Below are 22,337 nucleotides of genomic sequence, written 5' to 3' on the forward strand. Positions count from 1 at the left end.
AATTGTTTCCTTGTGACTTTCTGTTGGGATGGTCTATCCATTGATGTAATTAGTGTGTTAAAGTCCCCTTCTCTTATTATATTTCTGTCACTTTTTCCCTATATGTCTCTTAATATTAACTTCATGTATTTGGGTGCTCCTATGTTGGATGCATAGATATTTACAACTGTTAGATCCTTTTGTTGAATTGATCCCATTATGTAAGGCCCTTCTTTGTCTCTTGTTACAATCTTTATTTTAAAGATTATTTTGCCTGATGAAAGTGTTACTGTCCTGGCTGGGGATTTTTCTTTTCTTTTTTTTTTTTCTTTTTGTTTGTTTGTTTTGCTTTCATTTGCATGGAGTATCTTTTCCCATACCTTCATTTTCAGTATATATACATATTTAGACCTTAAGTTAGTCTCTTGCTGGGAGAAAGATGTCATGAATGGGTCTTGGTTTTTTTTTTTGCTTTTAATCCATTCAGACACCCTGTGTGTTTTGTTTGGAACACTTAGTCCATTTGAATTTAAAGTAATTTTTAATAGATATGTACTTATTGGCATTTTCTGTATTTATTGATTTATTTATTTAGGTTTTGTTTGAAGTACTCTCTTTCCTGTGTTACTCTCTTCTTGTGTGCTTTGATAGCTTTCTTTAATGGTAGGCTTGGATTCCTTTCTTTTTATTTTTTGTGTATCTATTGCAGACTTTCGAATTGTGGTTACCACTAGGTTCATTTAAAAGATCCGAAGTAATTGCATTGTGTACAAGTTGATGGTCACTTAAATTTAAACAGATCCTGAAATTACTAAGTTTTTCCTCTGTTATCAATGTTTTATGTATATATCATATTTTTTGCCTTTTTATTCTGTGTATTTATTGACTAATTTTTGTATAAAAATTGATTTTACTAATTTTGTGTTTCAACCTCTCTACTGACTTTATAAGTAATTTACTATATTTTAGCTTCCTTCTGTGAAATTCTTTCTTTTCATAACTTTCTTACATCTAGTTGAGACCTTTTCATTGTGATTTAAAAAAAATGTCTTTTAATATTTTTTTTTGTAAGGCTGTTTTAGTGGTGATGACTTTTAGCTTTTATTTGTCTGGGAAACTGCTTATCTCTCTTTCAATTCTAAATGACAACCTTGGGCGCCTGGGTGGCTCAGTGGGTTAAGCCTCTGCCTTCGGCTCAGGTCATGATCTCAGGGTCCTGGGATCGAGTCCCGCATTGGGCTCTCTGCTCGGCAGGGAGTCTGCTTCCTCCTTTCTCTCTCTCTGCCTGTCTCTCTGCCTACTTGTGATCTCTGTCTGTCAAATAAATAAATAAAATCTTTAAATGACAACCTTGCTAGTATAGTATTCTTTGTTACAAGTTTTATCCTTTCATCACTTTGAATATATCATGCTGCTGACTTCTGGTCTGCAAAATTTCTGCTGAAAAATCAATTGCTAGCCTTATGGGTTTCCCTTGAATATAACTGCTTCATTTTCTCATATGCCTTTAAGATGCTCTCTTTGTTGTTTAATAATTATGTGTCTTGGTGTGGACCTCCCTGAGCTCATTTCATTATGGGGTATCTGTGCTTCCTGGACTTGGATGTCTGTTAACTTCCTCAGATTAAGAAAGTTTTCAGATACTATTTTCTTCAGATAAGTTTTCTGCTCCCTTCTTTGTCTCTTCTCCTTCTGGGATCTCTATAATATGTATCTTACTATACTTGATGATGTTACAGAACTTCTGTAACCCATTCTCATTTTTATTATTCTTGTTGTTGTTTTTCATCTTGTTTGCTTTCTATTGCCTCGTCTTCTGGATTACTGATTTGTTTTTCTGCATCCTCTAATCTGCTGCTGATTCTCTCTTGTGTATTTTTTTTTTTTTTTAAGACTTACTTATTTTGGAGAGAGAGAGCATGACCAGGGATCAGGAGAAAGGGGGAGAGAAAGTGAGAGAAGCAGACTCCTTACTGAATGTGAAGCTCAATGCAGGGCTCGATCCCATGACCCTGAGATCGTGACCTGAGCTGATGCCAAAAGTTGGATGCTTAACCAACTGAGCCACCCAGGCACTCTACCTTTAGTCTATTTTTCATTTCAGTTATTGTGTTCTTCAGCTCTGACTGGTTCTTTTTTAAAATTTTCTATCTTTTTGTTGAATTCTCACTGAATTTTTCCACTCTTCTCATCACATGAATACCTTTATGAACATTATGTTGAGGTCTTTATCAGGCATATTGCTTATTTCTATATTTATCTTAAAGATTCTATTTGAGAGAGAGTGGATGTGTGCAAGAGCATGAGCAGGGGAAGTGACAGAGGGAGAAGCAGACTCATTGCTGAGCAGGGAGCCTGATATGGGAATTGATCCTGGGACTGCAGGATCACAAGCTAAGCCAAAGACAGGTACTTAACCAACTAAGCCACCCAGATGCCCTGTTTCTGTTTTATTTGGTGTGTGTGTGTGAGAGATTTTGTATTGTTCCTTCATTTGGGACATACTCCTCTACTTATTTTGTGTAACCTTAGTTTTAAATTTGGGGTTTGTCTTACTCATATATACAATAGTTTGTATTGACATTTACTTCATATTGGAGACAGGATTCCTGTGTTTTCTATGTGTGTTTGTATGTATGTGTGCATGTGTGTGAATGGGTTAACAATAGTCTTGATCATTTTCCTTCCCAGATCCAGGAATGCCTCAGAAAATGAACTTAACTTACTGCACCATTGTTCCAGCTACTGTAAATAGTTAATATAAATGTGAAATGTTAACAGTATCAGCGTCTGTTTGTTGCCTTAACTTAATTTGCAGTACCTGATTTATGGACTGCAACTGTGTAAATTGACATACAGACCCAGCTAGGCCACATGATAAGGGTGTGTAAAAATGGTTGGGAAAAATGTTGGCAGATTTTCTTTGTGGAGCTTGTCTATCCACATCAACCATATCTCTTGTAACCAACTGTGCCCATCCAGGAATAGAGTCAAAGACTTCTTGATGAAAATGCCAGTGATTTATAGCATACGCTCAATGCTTAGGTCAACAATTTTACCTTGTGAATTTTCTTTTTTATGTCAAATGTAAGATACATGGGTTGTCATGCATGGAGTATTTTTATTATATTGAAAGTTTTAATTCTTATTTTTTAATATTAATCATATATGAATATTCAATGTCTTTTTCTGCTTATTATGCGGAGTGTTGTGCTTCCAGTACCAGCAATAACAGTTGTATTGTAGATTGGTAAAATGTTGGGTTTACTAAATTTCTTAGTTCAAGTTACCCTTTTGTTGTATTCCAGATATTATGGCTGCATAAGAAATCACTCCAAATTTAGTGACTTCAAACACTGACAACATTTACTTTGCTCATAAGACTACAGTTTATGCCAGGCTTCATGGGGATAGTTAATTTCTATTTTACTCCATGCCAGCTGGAGCAGCTCAAAAGCTAAGGTCTAAAGTCATCTAATAAGTTGCTCAATAACCTGTTTAGTGTTTGATGCTAACTATTGCCTGGAGTCTCAAATCTTAAATCTTCCCCATGTGTTTTTGTTGTTGCTGATGTTGTTGTTGTTGTTGTGTGTGATCTCCCTGCATGAGCTAGTTTGGGCTTTTTCAAAGGACGGTGAATGAATTCTAAAAGCAAGCAACCCCAAAACAAGAGGCAGGTAGAAACCAAATAATCTTTTATAACTTAGCCTTGGAAGTCATGCAGCCTTATTTATGGCACATTTTATTCAGTGAGGCAGTAATAAAATCCTAGCCAGATTTAAGGAGAGAAGAAATAAACTATAACTATAGATAAGGAGAGGCAATGTTCTAAAAGGCATGTGGGACTGGAAATATTACTATGGCAATTTTGAGAAAATACACGAAAGGAAGACCATCTGGAATTGAGAGAATATGGACAAAGGTAAGAAGATGGGCAGGTAACCAACTGGTGCTTCAAATTAACGAGAACTTATAGAACTAATATCTCAGAGAGAATATATGGCAGGAAGCTATGAAAAAACAGTAAGGAAAAATAAGAGAAATGGGACATTTTGAATAAATTTTTACAAACATTCAGTGTTCTCCAGACATTCAATTTTTTGAGTAACACCTTACTGTGATGAAAATTATTGTGCTGGTAAGTGCTTCCAAAAAGAATTAACCAGTTTGGATGGAATCACAAAATTAGCTTAGAATCTAGAAAAATATTTTTTAAACTTCTGCTATCTACAGACTACGTAATGGTCATAATGTATGTATTAATATACAACTAATTCACCAAATTTGGATAAATTTAAAAAGTTTTAGAGCAATAAAAATACAAGTATAATATTTATAAATGAAAATAATTTTGATTTATTTAGTTACCGGGATGATATTTAAATCTTTGAATAACATATGTAAAAAGGAAGGGGGTGGGAAGATGGGGTAGTTGGGTAATGAGAATTAAGGAGGGCACATGTTGTGATGAGCACAGGGTGTTATATGCAACTAATGACTCATTGAATAGCACATCAAAAACTAATGATGGATAACTGAATGTAATTTAAAAATTCATAAAAAAATAAATAACTACCTGAAGCCATAGATCACATCACATCCAGATGTTTTTTTCTCTTCCTCCTTTTATTTTTTTACATTAGAAAACACTGACAATTATAGATCATTGAAAAAGGCGACTGTCATAAGGTGGCATTGTCAGATCAAATTTTAGGATAGAACATAAATCTAGAAATTATGGGGAGATATTTTCACAAAGACTTCAGCTTTGGATCATATACTCGAAATGAACATCCTACCCTTAAAAGCAGAAGAATTGAATGTTTCTTAGAAGAGATGGTCGGTGATACTCAGCTTTGGAAAATTTCACATTCCTTTGAAATGCTCACCTTATCAATAATGCATTATCATCTTTTCCCAATGGGTCAAGAAAATCAAGTGTTAGGAAAGAGTAAAATTATCTTAGATTGAGCCATTCATGTTGCAATTTAAGATAAGAAATCTTATCTTCAACATATAAAAAAATCATAGTATTTTGGAAATCTTTTGTTCAAGCTACTAAATATTCTGAATATATTACTTAAGTAGGCTACTTAATCAAGTCACATAAAATAATAAAATTTTTATTTAATTATCACTGTCATGAAGGAATATTATTTTTTCTCTATTTTAAAAAACTCATATAAAAACATTTCCACTCAACAGGGAGCATAATCCAGTGTTGATCAGCGGGGTTGTGCATTCATGTTTGTTTGTTTGTTTGTTTTTTCCAAAGCCCCTTGAAATGTCCTATACTCAGTGGCTTCAATTTAATAGTGTTTGTATCTATACTATTTTCTCTAACACTGAATTTAGTACAGTGGACCTAATCCTGTTCTTTGAAAAGGCTGTTTGTGGAGTGACATTCAGGCAAAACCATTTATTCCCTTAGTAGAGTTATTCCTTGCTGTGTGCATAGTGGATACTGATTAGTAACTGACTTCAATATATCTTTCCTTCATCTTCATTTCAGCTTATGGAGTTTTAGGCTTAAAACAAAAAGTTACTTGGCACATCTCCCTTGTATATGAATCATGGCTATATCAACATCCTCTAATGTTGATTCATTCTCTAAATATAAGTCGTTTTGTTCAATTCTAAATTCAAATGTCTAATGGTATACCCTTGTGATAGTAATATAGTTCTCACATGGTATATATGTTGTCTTAACTTCCTTTGGCTACTGTAACATTATCACAAACGTGGTTCATTAAAATAGCACACATTTATTCTCTTACAGAGGTTACAATTCTAAAATCAGCCTCAGTGGGTTGAAATCAAAGTGTTAGCAAGGAGTTTTTTTCCCTTAGAGGCTCTCTGCCAGAATCCATTTCCTTGCCTTTCTAGCTTCTGGAGATAGACTCTTTCGCTTGTGGCCCTTTTCTCCATTTTTGAAACCAGTAGTGAAGCCTTTTGTTTTAAGCTCACATTTTCTTATTCTGTGTCAAATGTCCCTCTGATCCTTCTTGCAAGAACATTTATGATTACATTTAAATCTCATTCATGAAATTTTGGATGATCTCCCTGTCTCAAGATTCTTAATTAATCATGTCTGCAAATTCTCCTTTGCCTAAAAAGGTAGGTTCCCTGATTCCATGGATTAAGACCTAGATATGTTAGAAGGCCATTATTCAGCCTATTATGTATCTGTGTTTTGTGGGATATTTTACTAGATTATTTGATAACACTGTTTTCTATTTTGTGTCCATGCATAATGCTTAACAATAACTTTGGGATTACTTTTAAAAGCCTCTTGGAAATTATGTTACTGGTACCTGTTTTTGCTCTAAGGATCACATCTTTGAATAGTATCTCCAGAGTTTTGGTCTATTTTCTGACTAACCTCATTAGTCGCTTTCTTTTTGGAGAGCATTTTTGTAGTAGCCATCTGTTGCTTTTAGGTAAAGTACTCCCCAGTTTGCTCGTTTTCCTTTTGGAGGCTCTTCCATTTTATACAGACTTGATAGTGGATAGTTTCCCACCTTCCTCAGAGAGTAATAGATATTCATAGATGCCACCCTAGCATACTCAGGACCAGGCACAGGATTCTGTCAACCAGTTAGGTGGTACCTTTTAGCACTTTGTATTTTTAGTGAGCAATATTCTCTTATTTGTCCAAAAACTTTCGGAGTACTATAGATTGTTCTAGGCATTGGGAATGCAAGAAAAAAACAAGCAAAGTCCTTATTCTCATGATGTTTGCATTTGATTACCTGTATCCAGCTACAGGTGGATACAGGTAATAAAAAGTAAGTAAACATATGTCACATGGTGGTAAATACTATGAAGAAAATAAAGAAGAGTGACTTCTGGAGGGTAGTTTTCTAGACAAGGTAGACAGGGAAGGCCTCTCTTACAAGTAATAATTAGCAGAGATCTAAAACAAGTGAAGGACCAGAACATTCACATATTTGGAGGAAGAGCAGAGGAAATGATCAGAACAAAGACTCTAAATGGGTATATGGTTGACTTGTTTATGGGACAGCACTGGGCTCAGAGTAGCTTGAAGGGAAGGGTAGAAGATCAGGTCGGAGGAATAACAGGGGGCAGATTATGTCGGGGTTCCTATTTTATTCTCAGTATGAAGGGAAACTTAATGGGCAAGGGGCTTGAAGAAGAGTTGTATAACTGTCTTATATTTTCAAAGGATAACTTGAGTGGTTGAGTGGATAATCTGTAGGGGCCATGGGTAGAAGCAGTTGGTATCTTATAGGTCTGTTGGGCATAATGTAGATTAAAGTTGATGGTGGCTTGGTCTAGGATGGTTTTTCCAAAGTTCAGCTTCAGAGTCACAATGGGGGCTTGTTAAAACAGATACTTGGCTCCATCCTCACAGTTCTTTTTTTTTTTTTTTTAAGATTTTGTTTATTCATTTCTCAGAGAGAGAGAGAGAGAAAGAGAGAGAGAACACAAGATGGGGGAGAGGCAAGCAGAGGGAAAGCAGGCTCCCCGCTGAGCAAGGCACCTGATGTGGGACTGGATCCTAGGATGCTGGAATCATGACCTGAACTGAAGACAGACATTTAATGACTGAGCCACCCAGGTGCCCCACATCCTCACAATTTTGATATGATGAATCTGGTAGGACATAAGAATTAAAATTTCTAACAAATTGCCAGGTAATGTTAATACTGCATCTAGGTACTGTACTTTGAGAACTTTTCATTGATAGTTAGTGGAGGAGGATTTGAGAAAAGTTTTGATTCCAGATATATTTTAATGGTAGAACTGGAAGTATTGGATGGTTGTTGGGTTGTAGAGTACGAGATAAAAGAGTGAAAGATGATGGCAACTTTTTTTTTTTTTTTTTTGCTTGAGAAACTGAAGTGGGATGCATTGAGGGAGGAGCAGATTTTATTTTGATTCAAAGAGTCCAGTTTAGATATGTGAAGCTTTGAGACACCTACTGGACTTTCAAACCCAGGAATTAAATAGGGACTTGGAAAATATGCCTGATATTTAGTTGAGAGGTTAGGATACAAGGAGTCTGTAGGAGATAAACAGCAGTTAAAGTCATGGGATTGCATGAGATCTGCAGTGAACTTAGTGAATGAGTGTGAAGAGAAGAAGGTTGCAAATGAGACCTGCAATATGCTCATATCTGGAGATCAGGAAGATGAGGAAGATACAGTAAGGAGTGAGTGACCAGTGAAGCAGAACAAAAAATGAGAGAGGGATATCCTGGAGGTCAAAGGTGAAAGTAAGAAGAAAGAGTGAAGGAAAAAGTGGGATGTTAGCAATTGCATCAATTCTATTGACAGGCCAAATAAGATGAGCACCTAGATTTGACAAGTGAATTAGGCAAGATGAAGGTCATTGGTGGCTTTTAACAGATGTAATTATTTTGGAGTGAGGGAACAAAAACCTGTCTGGGGAATACAGAATGCGATAGTAAAAACAGCAAATGTGGGTAATATTTTCAAATTTTGCTATCAAAGAGAAAAGAGAATATAGTTGGAGAGGAATGTTGGTCAAGGAGAGTGTTTTTTAAATATGAGGGCTCTTACACTGTATTTTACTGATGGATCTTCCTTTGTAATAGGTAAGAAGGTCAAGAATATGGGTCTAAAGCAGAGAAGATGGCCTATTAGGTCATGAAAACCTAAACAATTTTCTTTTTCATTCTATTTTTCTTATTGAAGAAGCAAGATTATTTGTAGAGGACAGATGGGGAAAAAATGACGAGAAAAACACAAGACTGTTATGCAGCACAGAGGCTTGTTCATTTGTAGTCATGAATTTTGGGTGAGTCTAGTCAATACAGTTGTGTGTTTTTTTTGTTACATAAAACTCCTTGGGCAGGGATGAAGAATACAAAGAGTTGGAGCTGGGCAGAGTTGGGATTTGCCTGTGTTCTAGGATGAAAAGAGAGAATGCTCTGAGCATTGAGGATGTATTCAACAAGTGCTTATAATGATAGGCTATGGAATCCAAGCCAATTTAGGAGGGAAATGGGGACCTTCAGGGGTGGACAGCAAAAAGTGGCATAAATGGATTGTCATTCTCAGTGTGGATTGTTTTGGCCCTTGAGAGAATGAGGTGGATTGATCGATGCCATGTGGGATTTTGAAATTGGTATAGAAGCTATTTGGTTATGAGTTTAACGAGGTTCAAGATACTATCACAGAATAGGTGACTAAGGTAGAATGAGGATAAGGTTACTGAAATAAAGTCAGTGAGTTAGAGGGCAGAGTATTATTAGGATAACTTATGTGGTTACAGAAATAATAAAAAAATAGGACAGGAGTAGTGGTAGAGCGAGTAGGAGCCAAGAGCTGAAAGCTTTAGGAAAGGAGGGAGAGTGACCCTAATGTCTCTAGTTAACAGCAATAGTGAAGGGTCAATAGTGATCTGATGGCATGAGCTTCAAGGAAGATTTATGAAGATTTTAGGAAATTATAAGGCCTCATGTTGTTGAATTCGGAAAAAATAGTAACCACTAAATTAGGTTGTTGGGGGACAGCAAGATTTTGTTTGGAGTAAGAAGGTGAAGCAAATTTTTGGAGGGAAGGGTTACAACAATGAAGGCATTTTGCTGGGGGCACCAGATGACTCAGAAGGTCAAGGTTGTGTAGATTGTGTGGGGTGGGTAGATGATCCATATTAGGCAGTGTACAGAACTGTAAGCAGGTGAGAGTTCAGGTGAAGAGGGATGGCCTGGGAGTTCTAGGCTTCTTATGGTAAGGAGTAAACAGGGACCCAAGGCATGCTGTTAGGTGGGATGGTAAGATTCACAGCTGTGCTTTGGCAGCATCAGCAAGAGCTCAGACTCTTGTGCTGTTTGACTTGTAATGGGGAATACTCCATTCCATAACTCATGGTTCCCTGTGGTAAAAGTTTTCTGGCCTTTCTCATTACACTGTAATGTCTCCCACTGGCTGTTGGAAAGGAGAGGACGATGTGATTTGTGAATTTGAAGAAGAAAGTGGGTATGCTTATATCAGCCCTGGTTTTTGTTCTTCGCAGGAGGGCTGCCCTCAGCTCTGCTCCTGTCTCACAGGAACAGCCTTGCCTTTGTCCAGGGAGACCTGTGGCTGTATGACTTTCGAATAAGAGAGGTGATAAGTCTAATTTGGGAAGACTGCTTGTCTAAAGTCACCATCTCCAACACAGCTTTTTCAGTAAGAAATTTGATAATTTTCTCCCTAGGTGTCTTGACTCAGGAAAGGAGAGTGTTGTTCTTGCCTTAGTGTCTAACGCAGAACCCTCAGGAATGTTTTTGTTTCTACCATCTTCAAGTCTGGTTCCTCAGGCTTATGCTGATTCTTTATTAAGCTCTTAATTGTTCTTCAAAAAAATCCCCATTTGCTTATTATAGATAGTGTCGGTTTCAGTTGCTTTAAGCCAAGCACCATAACCAGTACAATCATTTAGTCCTTGTTCTGGACAAACTTAATTTGTTTGCCAGAAATGTTGTCGCGCTTTGCTTGAAAATGGCTAAAATGGCTGCACGTTACTCTTTGGCATTTTAATACAGGCAAAAGCATGGAGGAATGAATCATCACTCCAGGAAAACCCAGTTTTTAGATAATTGTCATTATACTTTATATTCCCACTCTGTGTTTTGACTGTTTATGCTAAATTCCCTACTTACAAATTCATTTGACAGAGCTTGTACAGATTCACTTTCTGTGGTCTTTTTGAAATCAAGTTCAACTATGTTTATGGGTTGTACTTTTTACATTATAGTTTTCGAACTTAAATTTATTCACCCATGTACTATATTAGAGCCATTGTTCTTTTGGGGGGGAATTGCGGGTATAATGATAGACTGTAGTACCAACAAAAGTATAAATTTAACAACTGAAAACAATTACAGAGAAATGTGAATGTATTGGCTCAGAGTGACTGACTGTATGCTGTCAACAAGTAACAGCCAAAATAAACTGACCAAGGTTGTCTTTGAAGCCCTTCTGTGACCTTTTCAGACTTAATGATTGATAAGAATCTCACAAGGATTCTGTAAAAATCATTATTAATTTTATTGTTTTGGATATCTAGTGCTGCATGACAAACTATCCCAAAACTCAATGCCTTAAAACCACCTGAAACTGCATCTCACAGTTCTGTGAGTCAGAAACTGAGCAGAGTTTGGCTGGTTGATTTTTCTGCTCCACGTGGCACTGACAGGGTTTACTCCCTGACATTCAGGGATGATGGCTAGACTGGGGACTCCAAAATATTTTACTCATATGCCTGGTACTTTAATGGGAATGGCTAGAAAACTGGGATCAGTTGGGACCCTCCTTTCTTTCCAGGTAGTCATAGTGTCTTTCTTTGCGATGTGTAAGACAGGGTAGATGGGTTTCTAATACAGTGGTCTATGGATCCAAGAGTGACTTTCTCAAGGGATACAGGTGGAATACTTAAGACTTTCAATAACACAGACTTAAAGTTCCCAGATAGTCTATTTTACATTCTAATGATGAAACAAGTCACTAAGACCAGGCTGGCTTTAAGGGCCGTACAATTATATTACCTCTCAATGACAAAAATGTCAAACATGTTATGGCCATCTTTTATGCACATTGTGGAAGTAATTACATATATGTGTACAACACTGTTCCATGCTTTTGTCTCTGAAATAAATTTTCTGAGGACTGCTTTGACCCTTGGAACCACCACTGTGGTATGGACCATATTTTGAGAAAAGATTGGTTCAGAGAATCAAGGTGTCCTAAAAAACCCTAAAACTTCTGAGTACAAGTGATTAGAAACATATGATATGACCTCCAGCCCTATTAGGGAGACAGTATAGTATAGTGGTTATATAGTGGTTTTAAGACAAGTTGCCTGGAATTCAAAGCCAGGTACTAAGACTTATTTTAAATTCAAGATTTATTTACTTATTTGAGAGAGAGAGAGAAAGAAAGAGAGTGAGAGAGGGAGAAGCAGACTCCCTGCTGAGCAGAGAGCCTGACAGTACTAAGATTTATTAGCTGTGTCATATGGACAAATGTCTTAATTTGTCTTTTTTCTGTACCTCATTTTCTTCCTCTCTATCTGGAGATAGTATCTTCTGTTTCACCAGGTTGTTTTGAGAATTAAATGAGAAAATGAAAATAAATTATTAAGTGCAGTGCATGGCAAATGGCATCACTTAATCTGTGCTAATTAGAGAATGACTTCTGGAGCCCCAGATGTTTTGTTTGCTTGCCTGGCATCAGAAAAGAGGGAAGGAGAATTGTGGGTCTCCTGACTTTACGGATACTTCCTGAAGGAAGGAGTCAAAAGACTCTTCGCTTCTTATAGTCCTCTGAGGTTCTTTCTAACACCTAGTATGTGGTATCTTTCTACACTAATTCTCAAATTCTTGGACATCAGAGTCTTAGAATTTACTTCACTTTAGACAGTGTCTACCTGGAATTGTCTTCAGACCTCACAAGACTTCCCTCAACTTCAGACAACATTTCAACTGCAAATGATGTGCCTAGGCTACCCAAATTTCTATCTGGCCGACTACAAATTGGAGTTACCCATAGTCCCCACTGAGATTTGATAATTAGCTATAATGACTCACAGAACCAAGGAACATTGGTAACAAGTAACTTAACATTTACTTGTTTATTATACAGAATACAAATAAACAGTTAGGTGAAGAGGCACTTAGGGTGGGCTCTGGAAGGGTCTTGAATGCGGGAACCCGTCTCCATGGATTTGGTGTACACTATCTTTCCAGAATGGGGATATGTTCCCCAGCCCAGAAATTCCACAGTCGCATTGATAGTGTTCACAGAGTTCAGTCTTCACCCCTTACCCTGGAAGTCTCAGTGATGCTGGAATTTCCAATATTCCTATCACATGTTTGGTTTTTGTTGTGGTATTGAAGCTCAAATGGAATGTAAGAAAATAATACTCAGAAAACAGAGACAACATGCCTTTTAGGTCTTGGTTTTGGCAATATGTCATAAATGAATTTTTGGCATACTGCCATAAAATTTTATTAATATATACTTCTCAAATATATATACAGTAGTTCATTGTTTTAGGACCTACCTCCTCCTTTCCCAAATTTTGACATCACTAAAACTGGGCTTCATGTCATGTTGGAGTTTAATTGAAAACATGTTTTATTTCTCAGTGGTACATAGAATAATGGTACCCTTAACTTGGATGGATTTTTTTTTTTTAGTCTTTTTTTTTTTTTTAAAGATTTTATTTATTTATTTGTCAGAGAGAGAGAGGGAGAGGGAGAACACAAGCATGCAGAGCGGCAGGCAGAGGCAGAGAGAGAAGCAGGCTCCCGCTGAGCAAGGAGCCTGATGTGAGACTTGATCCCAGGACCCGAGGATCATGACCTGAGCTGAAGGCAGCAGGTTAATCAACTGAGCCACCCAGGCGTCCCTGATGGATTTTTTGACTTGATAAAAAAACATATATGAACTTACAGATTTAAATGTAGTAGTAGGATAGCTGAAGACAATTCTAGCTGCCTAGTTCTCTGTATTAAAATGTTAATTCCTAGGGTGCCTGAGTGGCTCCGTGGGTTAAGGCTTTGCCTTCAGCTCAGGTCATGATCCCAGAGTCCTGGGATTGAGCCCTGCATCAGGCTCTCTCCTCAGCAGGGAGCCTGCTTCCCCCTCTCTCTCTGCCTGCCTCTCTGCCTACTTGTGATCTCTGTCAAATAAACAAATAAAATATTAAAAAAAAATTTCATTTCCAAATAACACAGAATGGTAAAAAAATAAAAGTACACAAAAATCACTTAAAATAACTTGAAGTCAGAGAATGCCCAAATTTCAAAATAACTAAAAATAAAAAAAAAGAGAGAGAAAAAAAGAAAGATCAAATCCCAGTGAGTAATCTCTCATCTTTCTGCCCTCCTGCAAGGCTTTGTGGCATTAAAAGACAGTCTTTAAAAAACCGCAGGAAAGAAGAGAAAAGAGCTAGCAATTGGCTTAAGGTTGGTCTAAAAATCACCTGCAAAAAGAGCAAGTCCGTGCTAAACCTGAAAATGAAAAAAGAATTTTGAGTCCATCACGGCATGTTCTGCAAAGGAAATGATTTAAAAATATATGTGATTTGTTTCCCTATTTCTTTTTTCTTTATTATTTACTATTAAATTTTTTTTTTGTTTTTTTTTGTGGACCATTGAAAAGTGCAACTATTTCTTATGTCCAAAATTGAGAAATGCTTTGAAAAAGAGGTATTTTGCCCTTTGTTAAAACCTCTTCACCAATAAGGACAACTTTAAATAAATACTTTCATGTGTAGTTAATAGCTTGGGAAAACAGACTAAGGGTATAACTCTTCTACAGATGGTTGGTGAGCTCAAAGGACTTAAAATTAAGTTTTGTGAGAAAGCAGCAAGTTTCAAAAAGAAATATGAATGTGTCTTTTGACAAATGGAGGTATATGGAATCACACAGTTAAACAAAAAAAAAGCTAAGTTAAAAAAAAAAGCTGTTTTGATAGAATGTATATAGCCAAAAAAAAAAATCATATATTAAAAGAGGCTGTGCCTATTATAGACTTAAAACAACCTTTAAGCCTCCAACATTATACAGGCAAGCAGTACTGCAATAACCTTCACAGATGTGATCAAGAGAAAAAAGGAAGTGGAAGGATATACCAAAGTATAAAGCTAAGGATATACCAAAGTATATACCCACAGCATACTGTAGATTGTAGTGGTTAAGATCAGGACCAAACAAGGAACATATTTCTTACCCCTTCTAAGGATCTCTGAAGACAAAATTATTCCCAGTCTGATTTCAAAACTGCTGTGGATCAGGGACAGCTAGGTGCTTTGCATCCTTCTCTTTTCTTTTTAAAAAAACTTACTTAAAATTTTTTTCCTTGGCTTTATTGAGATATAATTGACCTATAACATTGCACAAATTAAATATGTAAAACATGCTGATTTAATATATGTATATATTGAAGAAATGATTACCGCAATGAGGTTAATTAACACATTCATTACCTCACACAGTTACTTCTGTGTGTGTGTATGTGTGTGTGTGTGTGTGTTGCAAACCTTGAAGATTTACTGTTGTAGCAACTTTCAATCTTTATGGATACTGAAGGGAAGTCCTCAAACATTGGTGTGTAAGATGATGGATTGTGGTAAAATGTGTTTTTGACGCCAGTTATTTGCTGACTTCACTTAGAATCATGCATATTCAGTATTTGCTGCACCTCAAATTTGTAGTGCCTTGTATGAAGGTATATAATTTTCCATCCCGTTGATGTGAAGTTTTTTTCAGTAATGCTTTCTTTAGCTATGGAATGTAAAAACAGGAGAGCTTAGAATTAAAAAAAAAAAAAATAGAGAGCAGAGAAGTGCTGACTTGTAGTTCACATATAATTGAGTGAGAAAATGTTTTTTGTTGTATGCCACTGAAATTTTGGGTTGTTACTTTAGCAAAGCAGCAAAAGTTGATTAGCATGTATGATCAGATTTTTGTTTTTGGAAGAATGCTCTGGTTGACAGGTGGGAAATGAATTAAAAGGATAAAACAGTGAAATTGGAAAGAAGTTAAGACTCCATTTTAATATTCTGAGAGAGATGATGGTGCCTTGGGTTTGGGTAGCAGTAATGAAATCAAAGAATGGAAATAAACAGGACTGGGTGGTTGATTATATGTGATGAGATGAGAAATGAAATTTCTGAAATTTAAGTTTTTGGCAGGAGTAACTAGATGGATAGTGGTAAGATAGCAAATGATAAAAGAATAGAAGATGGACAGGAGAAGCCCTTATGAAGACATAAGTTTAGTTCTAGTTATCTGTGGGATATATTAATGCAGAAGTTCAATAAAAAGTTAAATACAGGGGCGCCTGGGTGGTTTAGTGGGTTAAAGCCTCTGCCTTCAGCTCAGGTCACGATCCCAGGGTCCTGGGATTGAATCCCGCATTGGGCTCTCTGCTTGGCAGGGAGCCTGCTTCCTCCACTCACTCTCTCTCTGCCTGCCTCTCTGCCTACTTGTGATCTCTGTCTGTCAAATATATAAATAAAATCTTAAAAAAAAAGACTTAAAAAAAAAGTTAAATACATAAGATGAATTAAAAAAAGGTCTTAAAGACACACAGCTGGAATTCATTAGATGGAAGTCCTGAATGAAAGTGGTTGAGACATCTAAGGAAGAGACTGTAGAAAGAGATGTTAAGAAAAACTGTGAAAAGATCCTCCAAACTCTAATATTTAAAGATCAATGGATCAGTGGCTCCCAAAAAGAGAATAGAATAAGAGGAATAAGTGTTGCTTGGAGAAGTGACTGATTATAGGAAATGTATACCATGAGTCTGGAATATTTTGTAGTTCCATGAAGTAGTTACCAAGTTGGACATTTGAGCAACAAAATAAATGTGATAGTATTGGATTATAATACATCCAAATAAAATAACATAAGTCCATAGTAAAATGAAGGAAGGAAAGAAAGGGACGGCAGAGAAAGGAAGTAAGGAAAGGAAGGAAGGAAGAATTAAAGAAAGATAAGACAACTTTCCTGTGCAAAAGAATTCCAAATAATTAATGAAGGTCCTCTGCCATCAGAGTAAAATAAATAAAATCTTAAAAAAAAAAAAAGAAGCACATAAAGAATAAGAAAGATTAAAACCAAGATATGGAAGCCAAATGAAGACAGTGGTCCTGAAAGTATCAAGGGATACATTTTCTACCTAAAAATTATCAGTGATCAATTAAGTTGATACATAATTATTCATTTATGACCTGAATCAAGGTAATTTCAGTAGAAGTGTGGGACTGGAAGCAAGATTAGGGTAGGATGAAAAGCAACTATAATTTGAAGCATCAAAACATTTTGTGGAGACATTAAGAAAGGTGGCAGAGAATTAGGGGAGGATAGTAGGAAGTCTAGAGGATTCAGGAAGGATGAACTTTTTCTCTTTGTAAACTCAAGATGGATGGGAATGTGTATGAGAAGTATCCAATTAAAGGCAAATAGTGAAAATACAGGGCAGTGGAGTTTTAATAAATGGATTAATGAGGGATGGGATCAAGAGCACACCTGAGTATATTAATTTCTTTAGGAGCCTGGGTGTGTTCTCCATTATAGCAGTAGATAGGAATGAAGAATGGATATCGAAAGGTGGTTGCTAGTAGAGTTGATAACTCCAGATTAAGGAATTCCCTCTCTGTTACGGGTTGAATTGCATATCCCTTAAAAATGTTTAAGTCTTAACCTCCAGTCCTGGTTAATAGACTTTATTTGAACATAGGGTCTTCGTAGATGATTAAGTAGAGTTGAGATCAAGAAGGGTGGGCTGTAACTCCAGATGACTATGCCCTTGTAAATAAGGGACGTTTGGATACAAAGACATATACACAAAAAGAATGTCATTTGAAGATGAAGGTGGAGATTGAGGATTGTAGATACCTCTACAAACCAAGGAATAATACATATTGCCAGGAAACCACCACAGATTAGGAAAGATTATTTCTCACATATATCGAAAGAACCAGCCTTCTCACATCTTGATCTCAAATTTCTGACCTTTAGAACTGTGAGACAGTATATTTCTGTTACCTGACCCAGCTTGTGGTGCTTTGTTATGGCAGCCCTAGCAAACAAATATGCTGTCTGATGGTTTTTGCTTTTCTTTGTGACATATTTGACAAGAGAAACCTCTGGAAGTAAAGGGAATGGGATAGGGATGGGTGTGGGAATGGAGTTGGATGTTTAAAGATAGAGGAGAAGGAATACAGGAACTCAGTGTTGTAATTGTTTAATAATAAAATGTTTGGGTAAGACTTTAATTCAAACTGATACTTCTTCTACAGATTGGCAGGATTGTGTAAAATTTAAATATTTTTTACCACTCACTCTTATACCCCATTGATACAACACAGGATTTAAACCAATGTGATGGTTAATTTTCTTGGCTAAGCTACGGTGTCCAGATATTTGGCCAAACATTATTTTAGATATTTCTGTGAGTGTGGTTTTTTTTTTCCCTCTTTCTCTCACTCCTTCTTCCTCCCCCTCTCCCTCTTTTTCTCCTTATTCTTCTCCCTCTCTTTCTCCTTCTTCTCCTTTTCCTTCTTCTTCTTGGATAGATTAATACACAAATTGTGGCTTTGAGTAAAGCAGCAGTCTCTGGTTAATGTTGGCGGGCCTCAACTGATCAGTTGACGGTCTTCGTAGAACAAATCCTGATCGCTCCTGAGAAATAAAAAATTCTGCCAACAGTCTACTTTTGGACTTGACCTTCAATTCTTTCCTGGGTCTTCAGCCTCTACAATGCTTAAATTGTGAGTCAGTTCTTTAAAATAAATCTCCTCTCTCTCCCTCATTTGTAAATAGGTTATTAAAATTATTGAAGAAAATAATTTACACTAGATATAAAAATTCAAATTATACATAGAAGTAAAAGCAAGTGTAAAAATTCCCCCAAATATCACACCCTTGTGTTAACCACTGTTATTATTTTGACGAACATCTTTTTGGAACCTTCTCTTTCTCTCTGTACACTCTTTATGGCTTACTTTTTTTTCTTTTCCCTTCAGTCAACAATATGTCATGAGCTTCTTTTCTATGATAATACATGGAGGTAATTTAAAATGAAGCATAGCATTTCATGGACATATAAATTGTCTCCAATTTTTGATAGTGTATTCATGTGGGGCTATTAGGAAATCCTACCCTGCAAAATTGCATTTTCCTTTTATGTGTTTTTTTTTTTTTCCTGCTGAAGTCTCTTAAGTGGATTTTTTAGATAAGGTTATTTTTGAAGTGAGAAAACTCAGGGTCAGAAAGATTTTTCAGGTGTCACCGAAGAGTATATGTTTGGTAGAACTCATAGCCAAGGTCACTCAAGTTTTTCATCTAGACTACCAAGTAGTTTTTTTCCTTAATACATGTCTCGCTGGAAAAGTTCCATTCACCACAGCAAATATATATAGTCTATTTAGGCCAAAGCTTTGACAGAGCTTTGAATTTTATTTAATCACCTTCTAGAAGTGAGAGATAAACCTGTTGGTGGAGTGGTTTCCCATAGCATTTTGTATTTATTTCTAAAGATGATAAAAATCCTGAAGGATTGCTTATAAGCCTCTTTTAGACTGAATACATGTGGAGTTATTGGGTGAACATTTTAACTTTTAACAGTTTTGAACATTTTAATGGCATTCTCCTGCAGAAACATAGATCTGATTAGCAGTGCTTGCTGTTGGGAAGTAAAATTTTGTGAAACAATATCATTCATATGGAAAAAGGCCATGGAGTCTTTGAAGAGAACAATTTACATAAGTGGAACTAATAAGTTTTCTGTCTTACTCAGAATTTTGATTGTTGATAGAATATTTTGCATGTCATTCAACCAGATTACAGGTCTTAAAAATTTAAATACTTTTATTTCCTTCAATAAAATGAATGCATAACTCTGGTAAGGCGGAGTTACTTGTGTTAACCTATATTATTAAGACAAAGGTATTGTTCTTTATCATAATTGAGAGTTTAGTTTTAATATGTATATTTATATTTCCCTTAGGAGGTAAAACTAGTGTTCGTTTATAGGTTGGCACTATCCAATATGGTAGCCACTAGCCACATGTGTGTATTTAAATTTAAACTATTTAATATTTAAAATTCAGATTCTCAGTCACAACAGCTACATTTTAAGGGCTCCGTAGCCTCATAGGGCTAGTGGTTACCATATTGGACATCTGTTATGAAGCATTTCCATTACGTCAGGAAATTCTGTTGTACTACGATATTCTAGGTTATAGTCAACTATTAAAAATTTCTTTGCATATCAAATAAAAGGGAATCTTAAGCTATTTCAACACACAGACAATGAGCTGTTTTTTAATTAATTAAAAAATTAAGCTGCTTTTGTTGAGGCTATAGATGTTTACACATGTAGTTAATCATTTTGAGCTCTGGAAAATTTTTGTTTAATTTCCCCAGTTTATATGATGTCTACCTACGCTTGTTCCCATTTTTCTCTTCTAACTAGCATGTTCCCTTAAGCATGAGTCTACAGCGAATACCCTTCACATTCTGTGCTCCAACCCCCGGGAGTCCAGCACAATCACAGAAGAGGGTGAGCTCTTTAAATAGCATCGGAATCCAGAATCTGAGTTCATGGGGTCCTTTCTAATCCTCTATTATAGGGTTCTTTCATGTAGCCTTTTATGGTTACCCTGTTTGAAGTGTGGCTTACTTATGTAAATATGAAAAACATTTTCTTCACCCTAGATTAGATATTTTAAAGGGAAGATTAAACTTACAATTGGCATAGTCAAAAAAACATCCAAAATTGTGAGTTTATTTGGAAGAGATTTTCTTCCTAACTACAGATAATATAAACAACTGTGGGCTTCTCGGTTGACTGTGGCACTCTCAGTGCCTCCAGGTAGAAAGCTACTGTCTTCCTTGTCCAAGATTGCATCTCCTTTATTTTTCTTTTTTATATAAAGAAAAAGATTCAGTTGTAGTAGTAAAGCCAATTTATGAATCCCCTGTTTGTAGGTGAAAACGAAGTTCAAAATGCCTTCTGAATTAATGTGGAGAAGAGTTCATGTTTTATAGCTGACATGTTTTTGTCCTTCCTCTTACCAAATTTTTACTACAATGAATTTATTCATACTAAATGTGTGAAGAGAAGCGATTTTAATTCATTTATATACTTTATATTTTGTTTTGGCCCAAATGAAAAAGAAGTCATTTGTCAGGGAATAAAAAAACAAGGAAATTAAAATGAACTTGCACTGTAAACAAGTAGTAATTAAAAAACTTCTTTGTTTATTTGTACTTTTTTTTTTTAATGTTGAAATCCTCTTTTTGTTATTTTCATTCCTTTGTGGAGTTTTTCAGAGAACAAGACTAAGAAAAGTATTAATGAATTTAAGTAAGAAGGCTCAACTTTTAGCAGGAACTGTTTTATTGTGTTGCCAGATTTATTTTCCAGTTTGAATTAGAGATAACTAAAATGAATATCAATAGGGTCACTGAGTCACTGATTGTGCCAAAGTCTTTTTTTAGAATTACTTTCTTTTTGGGACCTGAGTTTATTCCCTGCACAACTGTCCCAAGTGAAATTTGGGAAAGAGTGAACATATTATTATTTTTTTATTCTAAATTTATCTCATTGCTTATATGAACAGGAGTTGAGTATGCACAATGGACATTAGTGTCCCAGGATACCTGCTATAGTAGAAAGAGTGTAGCTTTTGAAATCATAGACTTGTGTTGCTTTTTACTGGCTGTTCAACCTGGAGACATAATTTCCTTTCTCTCTTTGTCTGTAAAATAGGGATGGTATATGTACCTTGTAGGCCTAATAAGAGGATTGTGCATAATAAATAAAACACATCTGAATGGCATCTGGCCAATAGTATGTGCTCAGTAAAAAAATGTTGCTTTTTTTTTTTTTTAAGATTTTATTTATTTATTTGACTGAGAGAGGGAACACAAGCAGGGGGAGTGGGAGAGAGGGAAGGAGGCTTACCACTCAGCAGGGAGCCTGATCCAGGTCTCTATCTCCGGATCCCAGGATCATGACCTGACCTGAAGACAGACGCTTAACAACTGAGCCACCCAGGTGCCCCAATATTGCTATTCTTAAAGAGATTAACTTTGTACAGAAGCAATGAGACTATAGCAGCAAAAAAGATAAAATTTTGCCCCAAATATTTATTTTTAAAATTTATTTATTTATTTTTAAAAAATTTCATTATGGTGGTAGGAAAAATGTTAAAGCACATAAAAAAACATTCATTTTTCTTTGTTCTTTTCTAAGTGTCTGAAGCTAATATTTGAAGCTGAGAAGAATTTTTAGTGACTTGATGCATCAGAATGCTGTCTCTACACTTACTGTGGAAAACATCCATTTGTTAATTTAAATGAGATCCTGTGTAGTGATCACAATCATTCTTATGTGAAAATATTGACTGATTCTAGGTCCTGGCTGACAAGTGAAATCGAGTCACATTAATATTAATTGATGACCACTGAGGATTGAATCAAAAGTACTGGAATATTACTTAATATAAATGACTAAAGTTGAGGAACAAAGTATAAATAGGGTATTAATTAATATATTTACAGGTAATTTGAACTTTCAGCGATTAGCTTTTAGCTATATTATAGCTCTTTGAAAAATATGTTTTAGGTACAAGTTAATAATTTTGGAACAACTGTGTATATATCCTGCAACTGAACAATTAAGTAGCTGGTGGATGCTCGCTCTCTGCTGGAGTGGGGGCTGCTGACAAGCAATGGCTAAAAGGCTGGAATGCTGCAAGTTGTAATAGGTGAGAGCTGGAGACATCAGAATGAACTTCTGTTTCATTTACTGTGGGTACTTCTGGACAGGTATTATAGGTTTATTCCCTGCACAACTGTCCCATA

At 35.9% G+C, this 22,337-nt stretch overlaps 1 long non-coding RNA gene across 2 annotated transcripts in view; it reads left to right on the forward strand.

Moving 5' to 3' along the window:
- The window catches only part of LOC309870975, a 219,333-nt gene that overhangs the window by 55,512 nt on the left and 141,484 nt on the right, over positions 1–22,337 (forward strand). Inside the window, exon 2 of one of the 2 annotated variants that reach the window (XR_014314916.1) lies at positions 2,671–2,726. The exons of the other annotated variant lie outside the window; for it this stretch is intronic. This is a non-coding gene — a long non-coding RNA (uncharacterized lncRNA). The remainder of the gene's footprint in view (positions 1–2,670; positions 2,727–22,337) is intronic. 2 annotated transcript variants of the gene reach the window in all.

This window comes from Mustela nivalis, assembly GCF_964662115.1.
Source record: "Mustela nivalis genome assembly, chromosome: 8".
NCBI classification, from domain to species: domain Eukaryota; kingdom Metazoa; phylum Chordata; class Mammalia; order Carnivora; family Mustelidae; genus Mustela; species Mustela nivalis.